The sequence below is a fragment of the Nuphar pumila genome, chromosome 13, assembly GCF_984573655.1.
Source record: "Nuphar pumila chromosome 13, dmNupPumi1.hap1.1, whole genome shotgun sequence".
Classification (NCBI taxonomy): Eukaryota; Viridiplantae; Streptophyta; class Magnoliopsida; order Nymphaeales; family Nymphaeaceae; genus Nuphar; species Nuphar pumila.
The window spans coordinates 81360812-81377494 of NC_143261.1; positions in this window are offsets into that span (position 1 = coordinate 81360812).

The following is a 16683-nucleotide window of genomic DNA, read 5'->3' on the forward strand; positions in this document are numbered from 1 at the left end:
GGTCTAATAGTCGTCCTATAAAACTTTCCCTTCAACCGCAATGGCATTCTACGATCGCACAGCACTCCAGTAGCACTTTTCCATTTCATCCACCCAACCTTTATCCTATGATTTACATCTCCATCAATTTCTCCATACTTTTGAATGATGGATCCCAAATATTTGAAATAATCATTCACCGGTATATCTTGCTCACCAAGCTTCACTACACTCCCATCACTACTTCGTTGCTTACTAAACCGACATTCCATATATTCAGTCTTACTCTTACTCAACTTAAAACATCTAGCTTCCAATGTCTGTCTCCATAATTCTAACTTAGCATTAACCCCAGTTCTAGACTCATCAATCAAAACAATATCATCAGCAAACAACATACACCACGGTACATTTTCTTGGATTGATCTCGTAAGCTCATCCATCACTATCGCAAATAGGAAAGGGCTTAAAGCAGATCCTTGATGTAACCCAACCGTTATCGGAAAATTGGTTGTCACCCCTCCACAAGTGCGGACATTGGTTACTACTCCTTCATACATATCTTTAATTATACTAATGTACTTGAGAGAAACACCTTTCTTCATCATTGTCCACCAGAGAACGTCCCTAGGTACTCTATCGTATGCCTTCTCTAAATCAATAAAAACCATATGCAAATCTTTGTTCCTCTTTCTATATCTTTCAATAAGTTGTCTAAGAAGATGTATAGCTTTCATAGTTGATCTTCCAGGCATAAAACCAAATTGATTCTCCGATATCATGACAACCTTCCTCAACCTAGACTCAATCACCCTCTCCCAAAGTTTCATAGTATGACTCATGAGTTTTATACCACGATAGTTTGTGCAATCTTGTATATCACCCTTATTCTTATATAAAGGCACCAAAGTACTCTTCCTCCACTCATTAGGCATCTTATTTGTTCGCCAAATCAAGTTAAAAAGATTTGTCAACCATTCTAAACCTTTCTCTCCCAAGCATTTCCAAGCCTCGATAGGTATACCATCTGGGCCAACTGCCCTTCTTGATTTCATTTTCTTCAAAGCCTCTGCAATTTCTTTCTTTTGAATCTTGCGCATGAAGTCACGATTTATCTCATGAAAAGGAATGGAGAAGTCTCCAAGATCTTGAGCATGACTATCATTAAATAGCTTATCAAAATAATCTTTCCATCTTTCCTTAATCTCCTCATCTTTGACTAAAACCCTTTGCGTTTCATCTTTGATACATCTAACCATACCCAAATCCTTCGATTTCCTATCTCTCATCTTTGCAAGCCTATAAATATCCTTCTCGCCTTCTTTGGTATCCAACTTGTCATAAACCTCCTTATATACCTTAGCCCTCGCGTTTCGAACAACTTTTTTAGCTTCCTTCTTTGCTATCATATACTTCTCCAAATTCTCATTATCACGACTCTTACTTAGATTTCTATAACACTCTCTTTTAACCTTAATAGCTAATTTGACATCCTCGTTCCACCATGATGTATCCTTACCTAGTGGTGCACCGCCTTTAGACTCACCCAATACCTCCTTAGCTACTTTTCTCATACCACCCGCTATCTTATTCCACATTGATTCTGAATCCTCCTTGAGACACCAATCAACTTCCTTAACTACCTGCTCTACAAACATTCCTTGTTTAGCTCCTTTCAGTGCCCACCACTTAATTCTAGGATCTATCCTATGTCTATCCCTTTTGCGGCATTGTCTAATTCTAAGATCTAAAATTAAGACTCTATGTTGTGTAGCTACACTTTCTCCTGGTATAACCTTACAATCGATGCAACAACCCCTATCTCTCTTTCTAAGTAGGAAAAAATCTATTTGACTCGTATTAACCCCACTTTTAAATGTTACTAGGTGAGACTCCCTCTTCCTAAACCAAGTGTTTGCTAAGATCATATCATAGGACAAACAAAAATCTAAAATCCTTTCTCCACTTTCATTTCTTTCTCCTATACCATAGCCTCCATGGATATTCTCAAATCCATCCCTACTAATGCCTACATGTCCATTAAGGTCACCGCCGATGAAAAGCTTTTCTCCATAAGATGTCTCTTGTACTACTCCATCTAAATCTTCCCAAAATTGATGCTTAATGGAATCATCTAAACCTACTGGAGGTGCATAAACACTAATAATATTAATAATATCCGTACCTAATACTAATTTAATAAGTAAAATTCTATCACCCTTCCTACGGACCTCAACTACATTATCTATAAACTGACGACTCATAACAATCCCTACTCCATTCCTATTCCTATTTATTCCTGTATATCAAATCTTATATCCCCAAGGTTCTATCACTTTAGCTTTCTCACCTACCCATTTGGTCTCTTGAAGACATAAAATATCAATCTTTCTCCTACACATAACATCTACTAACTCTACCAACTTACCAGTTAAAGACCCTATGTTCCAAGTGGCTAACCTAATTTTATGGTCTTGGACTAACTTCTTTACCCCCACCCGTCCAACAAAGTGAGGGAACCCTTGCCTATTTGACACCACACACACACATACTGCTATATATTATAGTTGAGCTATAAATACTCACCATGTTGATATTAAAATTATATGGTCAGCCTGGGCTCATGAATGGGTGGACTGTGTCCCCACTCAATCAACAGAATCAGATGGTTCAGATGTGCTTCCTAAAATTTGTTGAACAGTTTTCGGTTGGTTGGATATGCACCTGAAACCGTTGCAATTGTAGACCCCTTTGAATTGTTACTGTTCTCCGAGTTTGGAGAATTGATCCTGTGGGCGCAAATCAATCTAAATTGTACCAGGGTCATTGATGTCTCAAATCCAGGCCTGAACCTTGATCCATATTCCCATTTTGGGGCCAGTTTGGCGTCTCAGATCTCGGTCAGGTGAAGGAAAGCCAAAGTTGGACTCTATCACATGGATATTCCATCTTTATTGTCATACCATATCCCCTTATATACTAGTAATAACAAGAAACTCTATAAAAATGGTTGGATCTGCTTGTCTACAGTAGTATCCATGTGACATAAGTCGGATCTAAGACAAACATTTGGAGCGGCCATAGTAACCTCTCATACAAAGTTGGGAGTCAATTTTTTTTTTTGTTTGGGGGGATATGGGCAAGCTAAGGATAACCCTATAGGGTTCAAACCTGAGACCTAAGAAGCCTCACAGTTATGATAGTGTCACCCAACCATCCAGCTATGTCATTCGGCCTGAGTTTATGGCATGTTTGTGCTAAGTCCATATGAACAAACATTGAACGCCCTGTGGGTATTATGGGAAACAACAAAAAACATCTGGAGAGCTGTGATAATATCTCGATGAGGATAAAGATTTAAGAAAATAAGCCTTGACAGCTGACTACTGCCCGGTGCAATGTAATGAAAGCTTTTTCCCAAAAGGTTTTACGTTTTTTTTGTTAATTTCAATATTGCCCTCGAATTTTCTTCATCTTCAACATGAGCTGCATGGAACCTGATTGTATTCTCTGGGTCACCATACATCTCAGGAAGTGATGTTGCAACGTCATTCAAGGCAATAAGCCTATGGGCTTGATTGTAAATGCAATGGATGTCTAAATGCAACTCTAACAAACTGTTATTTTGAAAATTGCATTGCACTCCATAATGCAACTTATCCTACTCTAGGATGCATCCAAACTGACTCCCCCCTTACATATCACTTGTTTTAGAAGATGTAAAAATTGATGCAATATTAGTGAGAAGGTGTTTAGACACGCCAACTTATCTAGGAAGATATAATACCTTACCACAGTATATGTTTTTCTAGATAATATGTTTTTCTAGATAAGTGCGGCACTTTCAAAAACATCCCCAAGTATGATGCGATACTTTCAAATAGAGGTGTCAATGGGTCAGACCTTCACTAGACCTGTGAGTTTGGTCTCAGCTCTAACTCTGATGTGCTAGTACCAGGTTTGAGTCTAGGTCCACAGACCTACAATAGGCAAAACCATATTTGGGTCTTATAAGGATAATATAAACCAGGCCATATCAAAACCAAAAAATAATAAACTTTTTATGCTTTTACATTAAAAAGTTGCTTATCTTAATTCGAAGATGGATCAAAGTCGGGTCTAGTATGAAATTCCATAAACCATACTCAACTCCAATATGTTAATCGGACTTACTGGTCTGACCCGAATAGTTAATCGGACCTCCTTTATTACTAAATTCATTCATATCCTCCCTGATCCAGTATGGGTTGGGATTAGGTCATAGCATACCCATTGATGTTGCTGCTCCCAAATATTCTAGTTGTTTCTAGCACCATTCTGGCACTGGTAGGGGATTGAACTCATCTGCATGATTGGTATCACTCCACCTATCTGATGCTAACCACGCCAAATTTTGAGTTTTCTATGACGTAGTGAGTTGTGTTTGGGTCCCATACCCGCATTACTACATTCCACATGGTTGGGTGTGGCCTAATCAGATTTTAAAGGAAAAAGTCTTTACCAGATCTATATCTAGTTAACTGTTTCCTAAGTTGGATTGCACCTACATCATTCAGGTGATCATAATCTTAACCTGATTAGGGATGCAGCTAATTATAACCCACATGCTGTTGCATTCACTTTTAGAATGCCTAGTTATGGGAGATTCGAGTGGGATGAAGAAGGGGAAGAGGTTTAAGAAAGATGAGAACCTAGATATAAGAATGGGCTGGTCAGCTAGAGGGAATTGGGCTAGAGAGAGAGAGAATGGGTTGGTTTTGGTTGGTTGGGTGAGGCTAGGGAGTTGAGAGATGATTTGTGGTTTGTTAGATGGAATCTCAAGTGGTTAGAATTCTAATTACCTGAGCATAACCCTTTTGGAGGAAGGGCAACCTCCAATAGAGAATTCTTAAAAGAACTTCTCTCCAATGTATTGAGCAAACTTAAGATCCAAAGCATAGAATGAACCAAACGACTTAGGCCGAGCCTTATATAGTCCATGAATTCCCTAACTACCCCTGGTACATTGTTTTATTACATTCATGCCACCCTAATCCCAGCTGAGTACAAAAAGATTCAACGAATAGCTTAGAATTACAAACATGCCATGCTTCCCCCTAGTAGCCTCCTCCTAGGCTAGCCGGCTAGTGAGGCTTGCATGTATCATTCCACCCTCCTTTAAGTTTGCCTTGTCCTCAAGGCAAGTGATTTGTAAATCTGGTCACGATGTCCTCTTCTCGTTCCCTCTTGTCTGGAGTCACTGCATTGTATAAGGAGTTCGGTCTCCAACTGCGTATTCACCCACTTTCTTCTCTTGCCAAGAACTTAGACCAATGTGGGTTGTAGCTCCCCAAGGTCTGTTGGTGGTACAACATGGGTTGGGGCCTCTCCATGGTATGACTTGAGGCGCGAAGTATGGAAAACAGGGTGCACCTATACTTAGGGAGGTCAGATGTTGATATCCTGCTTTGAAACCTCTACTCTCTGTTGCATCACTACGTCTGCTACTCTAGCATCAGCAAGTCTGCATCGGAGAGGATCCAGGTACACCCAAACTCCCAAGGGCCTGCATGAATCACCAGTAGCCCTTGTTGCATCCTAACGGTGCATGCCTCCTACATCTTCTTTGTGCTACCTTTTGTTGAGTGATAGATATAGAGTTGTTGCTTCACAGGTGCTGCAAGAACCCCATGCCTGAGCCCGAACTGTCGCAGCACCCGCTCTGGATAATATGATCCCCCAATCAAGTCAAACAACAGTAGCGTGTAGGGAGCATTGTCCAATAAGTGGGCCTCATCCAGATGTTGCTCCTCCACAGTGTACAGTATCCAAATCACCTGAAAGGAGTTAGATGAAAGAAAGTCAGGCTCAATAGAACAGAATTGTGAAAGAGATGTGGGCATTACCCGGACTAAAGGACTCCCATGAAGGTGTCCCTATCAGATAAACTTCACGCTTTTAGAAGGAAAAAATTATTGTAACTGTTCCCTAATAAAGATTTACATTATATAAACGGGTGTCAATGAGAAACCCGTATCAAGAGAAAAACACAGAAAAGGGCTAAGGAAGAAATTACATTTTCTAAATTTTTCATAAAAGAGGGAAAGGGATCCTGCTCACCGGTTGTTGAAGGTGCCTACGCTCATTGGAGGGCTGCAATCCGACTGAGGAGCGAATCTTCCTCGTTTCTTCTGCTCTGCAAAACACCATCTGTCATTGCCGGATTGGAATGGCTTCTTCAGGTACACCTTCGAACTTCTTAAGCGCAGAGGATCCCAACATTGGGTTATGGGCCCACGCCACTCTTTTTCGCTGCGTGGGCCTGTTGGCATTTTTTCAGTGATTGTCGCCATGGGGCGACAGTGTTTTCTGGCAGCCCATCGCCGTAAGGCGATGTAGTTCATCGGTATTCGACCATCGACGGAGTGGAGTCGTCGTGCAACGACGTTGGTCGCATGCGGCGACAACCGGACACAAAAAAAAAATTAGAGTTGGGGTTTTACCTGCGTTGTTGGGTTGCAGGGAGGCTGACCGACATCGAGGGGGGAGTTGTTTTTGCTAGATCGCCAACATCCGTCCGGCGACGTACAGCAACAAGGGTTTTAACCCCCCCCCCCCCCCCCCTTCCCATTCTATGTTCCATCTATCATCGGGCAGTGGGGCTTTCTCGCCGATGTCTGCAAGACGTCGTGGGTGCATCGTCGGGAAGAGGCGGTCTTCGTCGGCCACTTCATCAGCGTCGTGGTATGTTCGGCGTCACGCGGCATCCAGGGCGACGAAGCCTTCTTTTTTCTTTTTCTGGCTTCCCCTCTACCATCGGGTGAGGTGGGAGGATCGTCGCCGGTGGGGCTCCGGTGTGGGTCACCGACAGACAGCATGGGTTGTCGCTCAGGCAATGTGGGTCATCGCTAAGGCAACATGGGTCGTCGTGAATCCTAAGAGAAACCCTTTCAGTTTCTCAGGATCTGTAAACAAAACTCGGGTTGTTGTTTTAATGTTGGAACCTGATCGGGTCTGCTATTTTTTACCCTGGTGACAGGCCCAATCCAAACCCATTAAGGGTGGATCGGGTCTGCCGTCATCCTTGGATCGGACCTAGACCCATAATGGTTTTGGGTATGGGTCTAATCCGGAATGATCGGGTCTGACCTGAGTTATGATTGGATTGGGTCCGACCCTAATCCGGTTTGTACCGGGTCAGACCCAGATTCGGTTTTGTACTGGGTCAGACCTGGATTCGGTTGTACCGGGTCAGACCCAGATCCAATTAGAACTGGGTCCAACCCAGATCTAATTTATACCGGGTAAGACTCAGATCCGGTTTTGTACTAGGTCAGACCTCGATTCGGTTGCACCGGGTCAGACCTGGATCTAGTTAGAATCGGGTCAAACCTGGATCAAGTATGTACCGAGTCAGACCCGACTCTAGTTAGAACTGAATCCAGTATGTACCGGGTCATACCTGAATTCAATTTGTACCAGGTCAGACCCAGATCTGGTTTGTACCGGGTCAGACTCGGATCTAGTAAAGATCAAGTTAGACCTGGATCTAGCTTATATCGGGTCAGACCCAAATCTAATATGAACCAGATTAGGATCCTGGCACTATTTGAAACTAAACTGAATTTGTGACTGATTCGGCCCTTTTCGGGACCAGTTCAGAACCGTTTTGGCTGATTCTTTCCAGTTTTTCACTGGTTTCGAGATGCTAAGACCCTGTTTTCATGAAAATAAGAAGATACAAGGATTTTAGCATACAATTATAGGGGTTTTATGAACTTTTGTTCATACTTGACTCTGACTCATAAGGTTTAGAACTTGTTCAGACCCTTAGATGACCGGTTCAGGGCTGTTTCAGACCGGTTCAGGATATTTTCAGACCGATTCCTGCTTATGGATCCTGGGTTTTACCCATTTAAGCTTGGCTTTTGTTATTGTTCTTACATTTTATTTGTAATTATGCATGCATAAATGAATGTATAATATTGGAATCAAGGATAGTTAGATGACTTAGTGAATTCATGTCACCAAAGTGACTGAATACACGTATGTTGTCAATTTTTTTGTTCTATCATATAGCTTTAGCCAATATTATTATTATTATACTTAAATTTATGAAACGATAAATGACCCAAAGGTAGTTTTATCATGTTTGGAATTCTAAGTAGGGTAGAATAAGGCAAGTGTGTTGAGATACATCATGCATAAGTATCTGAAGGTACCATGTGTTGATGATCTAGCTTCATATGAGTCTTAGTTTTACCAATTGTGGCAGGTAGGCAAAGTAATTACGCGTGTTGGAGTTCTTACCAAAGTAAGACTTCAATGACCCCCTACACTCGCCCAGAAATAAGCATATTGAGGGCCTTTTATTTATTATTTTTTCATCAGATTTGTCTCGTATATGTTTTTTTTTTTATACACGTCTTTTGTTATGCAGTTTCTAGTTCTGTGATTCTAGATGGCTCAAGTTCTATTTCTTTTCTTGATGGATCAAATTTTAGTGATTAGAAAGAAACTGTCATTTTTACATTAGGGTATATGGATCTGGATTTGGCTTTAAGAATGGATGAGCTTGTTGCCTTGATAGATCAAAGCACTGCTGAACAAAAGAGTGCTTTTGAGAAGTGGGACCGCTCGAATAGACTTAGCATGTTGCTTTTGCAATCTAAGGTGGCTAAGAATATTCGCAGTGCTATCCCACAATGCAGAACAGTGAAGGAATTCCTGAGTGTCATTGAGGCACAGTTTGTTAGTTTCAATAAGTCCAGGGTCAGTACCCTAATGTTAAAACTTATAACTATGAAATATTCTAGATGAGGTAATATTCGCCAGCATATTTTAGAAATAAGGGACATAGCGTCTCAGCTGAATGACATGAAACTGACCATTTCTGACTCATTTCTAGTGCATTTGATTCTGGCGTCCTTACCTTTGGAGTATGGACCTTTTAAAATCTCTTACAACACATATAATAATGAATAGACATTTAATAAACTTATGTCCAAGTGTGTTGAAGAGGAAGAGAGATTGAAAGGAGAGAATGTGCAAAGTGCACATATGGCTTCTCATGGCTCCAAGGTAGGACCAAAGAAGAATACATTTAAGAAAACTGCTAGGAAGAAATCAGTAGAAGATAAGATATCTCAAAGCAAGCAACCTGATTCTGCTCTCATAAAGTGTTTCTTTTGCAAGAAGAAGGGACACGGGAAGGCAGATTGTATAAAATATAAGAAATGGTTAGAAAAGAAAGGTAATTTGTCATTTGTTTCTCATTAATATAATTTATTACAAATTTCTGAAAATAGTTGGTGGATTGATTCTGGTGCTACTGTTCATATTTCCAACTATCTACAGTCGTTCTTGAACAGAAGAAAACCAACAATGTATGAGAAGAGCATCTATTCGAAGAACAAAATGTGTTCGCATGTTAAGGGTGTTGGGACCTGCAGGATCACTTTAGATACAGGCGTAAATTTGGATCTTCATGATGTCTTTTATGTTTTATCATATAATAGAAACTTAATTTCAATTTCAAGATTGGATAAATTTAGATATTGCTTTAAATTTGAAAATTTCAAGTTATTCATTTACAGAAATTTTATTTAAATTGGTTCTGCATTAGTTTATGATGGTTTGTATAAATTAAACGTGAAGATTCAAACTCAGGAGTCTTTGACTTCTGAATATGCATTGGTTGAGAATAAACATAGCATGATTAATAATAAATCCTACATACTTTGGCATTGAAGGTTGGGTCATATCTCTGAAAAGAGAATAAAAAGACTTGTAAATGAAGAGATCTTGAAATCTCTAGATTTTACCGATAATGACCCATGTGTTGATTGCATAAAGACTAAGTATACAAATACATATAAAAAGGGTGTCAAACGTAGTAGTAAGATATTGGAGATAGTTCATACGGATGTATGTGGACCTTTTACACCATGTTACACAGGTGAAAAATATTTTGTCACATTTATTGATGACTATTCATGGTACATGTATCTCTACTTGATTTATGAAAAATTTGTTGTTTTTCAAATGTTTAAGGAAAGTTAGGGTTCAGTGTGAGCCCTAACTGATATCGCTTGGAAGGGGGTGGGTCGGAGCGCAGTCGGCGGGGGTCGCCTCTTGTTAAAAGGGGGAGAGGACCTCGCCTCTCTTCCTTCTGCTCTCGCCTCCCTCTCTGCTTCACACCCACCATCTCTCATCTCCCTTTTCCTACCACTGCCTCATCTCTCACTCTCTTCCCGGTCGACGACTCCGACCACCTATTGCCGTCGTCGCCAACAACCAATATCGCTGATGACCTCCTTCTCACAGCAGCATCAGCCATCTCTTTCTCTGCTGCATCTCGGCAGACCTCTGCAACATCCCTGCCCCTCCCAATCTCGATAGTCATGGCAGCACTGGCAGGATTTGTCTGAGCGTCCATTGCACCGCAACAACCTCCGATCATCGGAGAAAGGTAGGATCAGTAACTTTTCTTGTGGGTTATTGACTGGGTCTGGGTGTGCTTAGGTTGGTCAAGGAAAAAAATAAAAATATTTGAATGATGAAGGCCACTGATAACCTAAACTAAGAACCCAATTTCTTGGATTTGGGGGTTTCTTGTTTTAGATTCATAGGATTGTTTCTTGAACGCAGAATGAGGTTAAGGAAAAAGGGGTTTGTTGGTGTTCTTGATTTCCTTTGTCTGTTATAGCTAAAGTATTTGTGAAACGAGTTGGTTGGCATTCTTAATTTTCTTCATTTCAGCATTCTTGGAGTTTTTCTCTCCATCTGGGTGTATTGTATTTTGTGTTAATTTTGTTGGGTAGTCTGAATTCTTTGAGGTAAAGGTTGGCAATATGAACTTATGGTTGAATTTGATCATAAAGTGAAGTTGGTCATGCTTTATTTCGTCTTTACTTGGGAATGGTTAAAAGATAGGGATATGTTAAACAATTGAATAAGATCCACAATAGAAGGCAGTTCTATGTGTTTTTCTTTTAACAGATGCCTGCAAGGGTAAGAGATTGGAACCTTAGATCGTTCAATCTTTAGTTTATGTCAGGTTTTGATATCTGTTGTATAGAGTAAATCTTGGTCATGATATGCCTCTTATTCTTGATTTTGAGGTCAATGTAGTGATGGCATTGCCAAGCAGCCTATCTAGCGGGAAAATAAATATTCTGATCATACTATGCGGATTTTCAGATTTCAGCGCATTTTACCTTGTGTCCCCCTTTTATTTTCCTCGATAACTGATGCAATTTTATGGTGCAAGAACTTCTATAGCCACCGTAAGTGTCACATTTTATGTCATTACAAATATAGTCTGGACTTGGGGTCTAGTTATCTTGGGACAAAAAGATTCCCAGGAGCCACTGCTGCAATGGATGTACACCCTTCTGATTGAGGTTGTGCAATAGCACATTCTGATGATTGAGATGATGGGATGCAATTTTACTTTTCGGGCAGTAAGGAGTCCTTTAAAGAAAATGTTCAGTTAGTGATCTGGCCTATCCATTCCATTTATGTCTATTACGCTACCTGAAATGATGTTTCAAATATACCATAAGTGGCTAATTGAAAAAGGTAGAATCATGGCCATATTACATAATCCGTTTGGATCTTATCTGCTTCAGGAAAATATAGGCATAATTTCCTATAATTGATACTTGTTCATGGAGGGGGTAGGCCTAAACCAGATTTAGAGAGTTCGACCAGTAAAAACTGGATTTAGGGTGTTCGACCAGTAAAAACCGGATTTAGGAAGTTCGACCAGTGAAAATCGGATTTAGATGGGTTCGACCTGTAAGAACTGGATTTAGAGAGTTTAATCAGTAAAAACCAGATTTAGGAAGTTTGACCAGTGAAAACCAGATTTAGGAAGTTCGACCAGTAAAACTGGATTTGGAGAGTTTGACCAGTAAAAACCGGATTTAGGAAGTTCGACCACTGAAAACCGGATTTACATGGGTTCGATCAGTAAAAATTGGATTTCGAGAGTTCGACCAGTAAAAACCAGATTTAAGAAGTTCGGCCAGTAAAAACCGGATTTAGGAAGTTCGACCAGTGAAAATTGGATTAAGGTGGGTTCGGCCAGTAAGAACTGGATTTAGAGAGTTCGACCAGTGAAAACCATATTTAGGTGGGTTCGACTAGTAAGAACTAGATTTGGAGAGTTCGACTAGTAAGAACTAGATTTAGAGAAAGGCTCAACCCGAAGGTTGATTTTTGCAAGACCAGCAAAAATGGTTTTGATAAAAGATTTGACTCGAAGGTCAAATTTGAAAAAGATTGGTGTTTTGAAAAATACTTGCTGATTGTGATAGGAGATTTTCAATCTTCACCCTCATGATGACTTGGACAACTTGCCGAGGTCTCAGGATTTATCCTTTATCCTGAATGGGTAATGATTTTGAAGCAAATGGATGCACGTGAATGCAAAATGCAAATGAATGCCAATGAATGTAGACAAATGCAAATAGATGGTGAGAGATTTTGTTTGATCCTGCCTGCATGTGGGACGTTTTGAAGTAAAGACAAATTTTCAAAAATGCCCCAGTATAACTAGGGAGTAAGATATTGGAAAAAGGATAAATAATCGATATTTGAAGAGCACTCTTTGAAGGTAACAAGGCAACATACTTCTTGATTGATTCAAGAGGCACTCTGAAAGAGATCACTCCTCATAAATTGATATTTTGCAAAGGAGTAAAAATAAAGAAGATGGCGCCAAGCTATTAGGAAGATTGATACTTTTATTGATGAAAGAAATGGGACAACGTTGTCCCTACAAAATGACGAAAGCAAAATGCAAGAATAAGAGGGTATTGGTCATGTTGCTCTTAGGGTGTTGATGAGTTAGCCGCTTTGTCCTCTTCTTTGCCTTCCACAAGAAGATTTTTATCAATATAGTCTTGAATAATATTCCTGAGAATGAAGCAATACTCGTTATCATGCCCCATTGCTCGATGAAACTTTCAGAATTGATCTTTAAACCTTCCTCTAATGATAGGAGGATCATTGACTTTTGGAAGTTTGATTATCTCCTTGGCCAGCATGTACTTAAGGATTTCTTCACGTGGCTGATCCAGGGGAGTAAAGTTATGGTTAAAACTCTAATTGTCGTGCTTCGAGTTTTCTTGAGTTTTTTATTACTGATAAGAGCTTGGCTGGGGAAGCCCGTCGTTCTGCTTAAAGATATCACTTTTTTTGCTTTCCTTGTCGCTTCTAGCAGTATTCATGGTGAGAGGTGCCTTTTTCTTGGTGTCTTGACAGCTCTTTGAGAGCATGAGACTTTCATACACACCATTCTTCATCCCTATTTCAAGTCGTTCTGCTAAATTCTGTTAATTCAATGAATGATCGCGATGGGGAGGTAGAGATCAGGAATCTGTACCGAGAAGTAGGTAGTGGCTTATTGCTATTATATCTGAATGAGCTGGCTCGAGTTGGCACATGCCGAAAGAACCAAGATTGTAGTGCGTAGATACACCCTTCTATTAAGATCGAATCTTTGAGTGTGAAATGGGTCAATCCACGGTATAAGAAAGCAAGTGCGGCCATGGAGATTGAGAGACGGTTGGTCTGCCGACTTCTCCATCTTCGCAAAAACTGTACTATTCTAATATCAATGTATTTTTGTCTGTCCTGGAAGAAAGTTAATCCTACTGTGCACAAGACCATTACATGTTGAATCCTCTCTCATGCTGTTCGGGATAAGGAATCAGCTTCTTCAAAAGTTTCATACTATCGATATATCTCAAACAAGTCGACACACTGAGTCTCATAGACCTCTATCAACGGTCAGGATCTGCGTCTAGTCATACGGGCCAAAGCATCTCGAAGATCACGTCCCTTGACATTGATTAAGAATTGTTATTCTAATGGATCTTCAGGCTGACCAGCTAGCTCGTGCAGACCCATGATCTCTGAAAATTCGTCCAGTAATAGAGTCATCTCTCCCCATAGGAACCAGAAGGTATAGGTGTACGGATTCTACCGCTCTGCCAGTGTTTGAATCAAATCATTGTTGATGATCTTCTCTCCCATTGATGATGTCGGTTCTAATCCGCAGTCACTCAGATAGTCCAAGAACATACGGGAGAAATTCTTGAACCATGAATAGTACCACCGGGAAATGAAAGATCCAATATTCAGAGTCTAATGATCAGAGAGACCTTGCCGTACCTCATAAGAGATATGGCCCTCAGAAAAGACTTAATCAAGTTGACTGGATGCCATTAGGATAGGCTGGGAAATAAAGAAGAAGCAAGGACAAGACTTGAAAAGTATACACGATTTTTGAAAAAGTTGCAGACAGGATAAAAACAAAGCTGGAAATTCAAGATCTAGAGGAACAAAAGGATAGGAAATCGTCTGGAGTTTTGAAGAAAATAGAGGTTTTGAAAAAATCATTCAGGGTTTGAGAAAATAAAAGAGAATGTATAAAAATAAATGAAAAATAGGGTATTTTAAAAATCGTCTAGTATTTTTAGAAAAAATATGGAAAATATGAGAAAATAAAGAGAATAAAAAAAAATAACCAAAGTACATTCAATCACATCTTGTACAAACAAGTATGCACATACAACATTCCCTAAAGGCTAACTCTAGATGCACAAATTTTAAAATAGCCCTAACTCTAAAGCTCAGATCATCTGTGTCCAATCATGCTATGCCGATATACTCAAGCCAAAGCTCAATGTACGTGGCATAAAAAGAATTTATCTAGTTTTAGGCTCATGTTTTTCAACATCCTTGAGCGTCTGGCGATATACTTTGGACTATGGCCCTCGGTACGTGGCAGGGCGGGATCAACCCAAATAGGTGGCCCAGTTGTGAGGCTTTGTCCCAAACTATAGTTCTGTAAGAAAGCCTAGCAACGTGGTGTCCAGGTAATAGTAGGTGGGGTTGTTTTTGAAATATGATCAACATGCAAGAAAAAAGAAGGCTCTAATGACTTAAAAAAGTATATTTTTAAAAAAATTATGAGAAGCAAACATTGTTTTCAATCAAATCCTAGATTGAGGAGGATTGTATTTGACCTAAGTCTAAGTGAGCATGAATAATGCCTCCTCAATCGGTCCTACCAAACTATGCCTAAGTCTACATGCAATCCATGTCAGCTGGGTTTGATTCTAGGCTCCTAGGTTTACATGAAATAGAGCTGACATTGTAGAACACGATTTTGACAAGTTGAATAGAGCAAGGTATAAGATTGATCAGAAAAGGACAGATCCCATCACGGTCGCCAAACCTGTTATCATTGCAAAATTTTACTTTTGCAAGTCAAACTGGCCTTTGAAAAAGATTTTGAAAATAACTCGCCTCTATTTTAAAATGTAGAATAATTCTGAAGAATGGGACTCGCCTTTCGGTACGAGGTTCAACCATTCCTAGCACCATAATCAGGGGTAATCGAACCAAGGATCAATCATGTGTTTTGTTTTGCTTTGCTTTGCTCAACTTGTCTAAATCGATGTTCTACTTCCTAAATGCACAAAGAATCAGGCATGTGCTATGAATTTCAGAAAATGCATATTAAAAACATGATGTATGCTTGGAATAATTGGAAAATACTTGGAAAAGAAGATGATTGAAAAATCGTGAATCACATTGAAAAATGCTTTTTGAAGAAAAGGAAAATTGATTTTTGAAGAAATCCTTAGTAAATTTTGATAAAATCGATTTTGAGGAAAAACCAGAATGACTTTGAGAAAATTGATTTTTCTGGATTGAATTTATGAAACAGGTCAAAAGGGATGGGCGTGTGGCCCTGTGAAATCCTTTTATGATGCAATCTAAACCTAGATGAATGAATGAATGCAATTTGCAAAAATATTTTTTGAAGAATTTGAGGAAAATCTTTGAAAAAAATATTTTTGTGCCTCATAGAATTTAGATGAAATAAATTCTTTACATATCCCTGACTATGGCCACGAATACGTATTGAATATATTTCATTTGATTCTAAAAAGAGAAAATACTTAGAAAAGTTTAGAAAATACGCTATAATTTCTGAAAATGCCTAAGAGTGTAGGTCATTTGTGGCTTAGAAAAAGATGATAAATCTGGGTTTTGTTCGTATTCAGACTATGGCCACAAATACGAAACCCACCAAGTTTATCAACTCCTTAGAAGCTAGTGCACGTGTCATTCGAGTAGACCATGGTAAATTTGAAATATGCATGAATCATCATTCATCACACATTGACATTATTGAAAGAAATAAATTATATGCAATGCAACTCTATTCTAAGCAGGAAATTAAATTCTTATTCCAAATTTATAACTAATTTACATCACTAATTGAATTGAAATAAAGAAAAATAAAAGAAAATATAATCTTGAATATCCCTGCAAAACTAGAAAACTTGTTAGTAAAAATATGTCAGCTTTTCAGGATTTATCCAACAATATTTGGAAATTACTAGATTTATCTGGATATAAGCCTTTTTCCATGTTTCTCTGAGATAAACATAATAAAATATGATATAAAATTTAAAAAATAAAAAAAAAATAACTTTAAAATTTTTAATTTTGAGAAAAATGATAAAAATACCCCTGAAAACAATACTATGGCCTTGAAATCAGGGTTTTCAGAAAAGTTTTTTGTAAAACTTTTGATTTAAGGATCAAATAGATTCAAATCAACACCAAATCAGGTATGAAGCACCCTAATATGATTATAAACATGATCAAACAATAAAAATATAAAAAAATTATAAA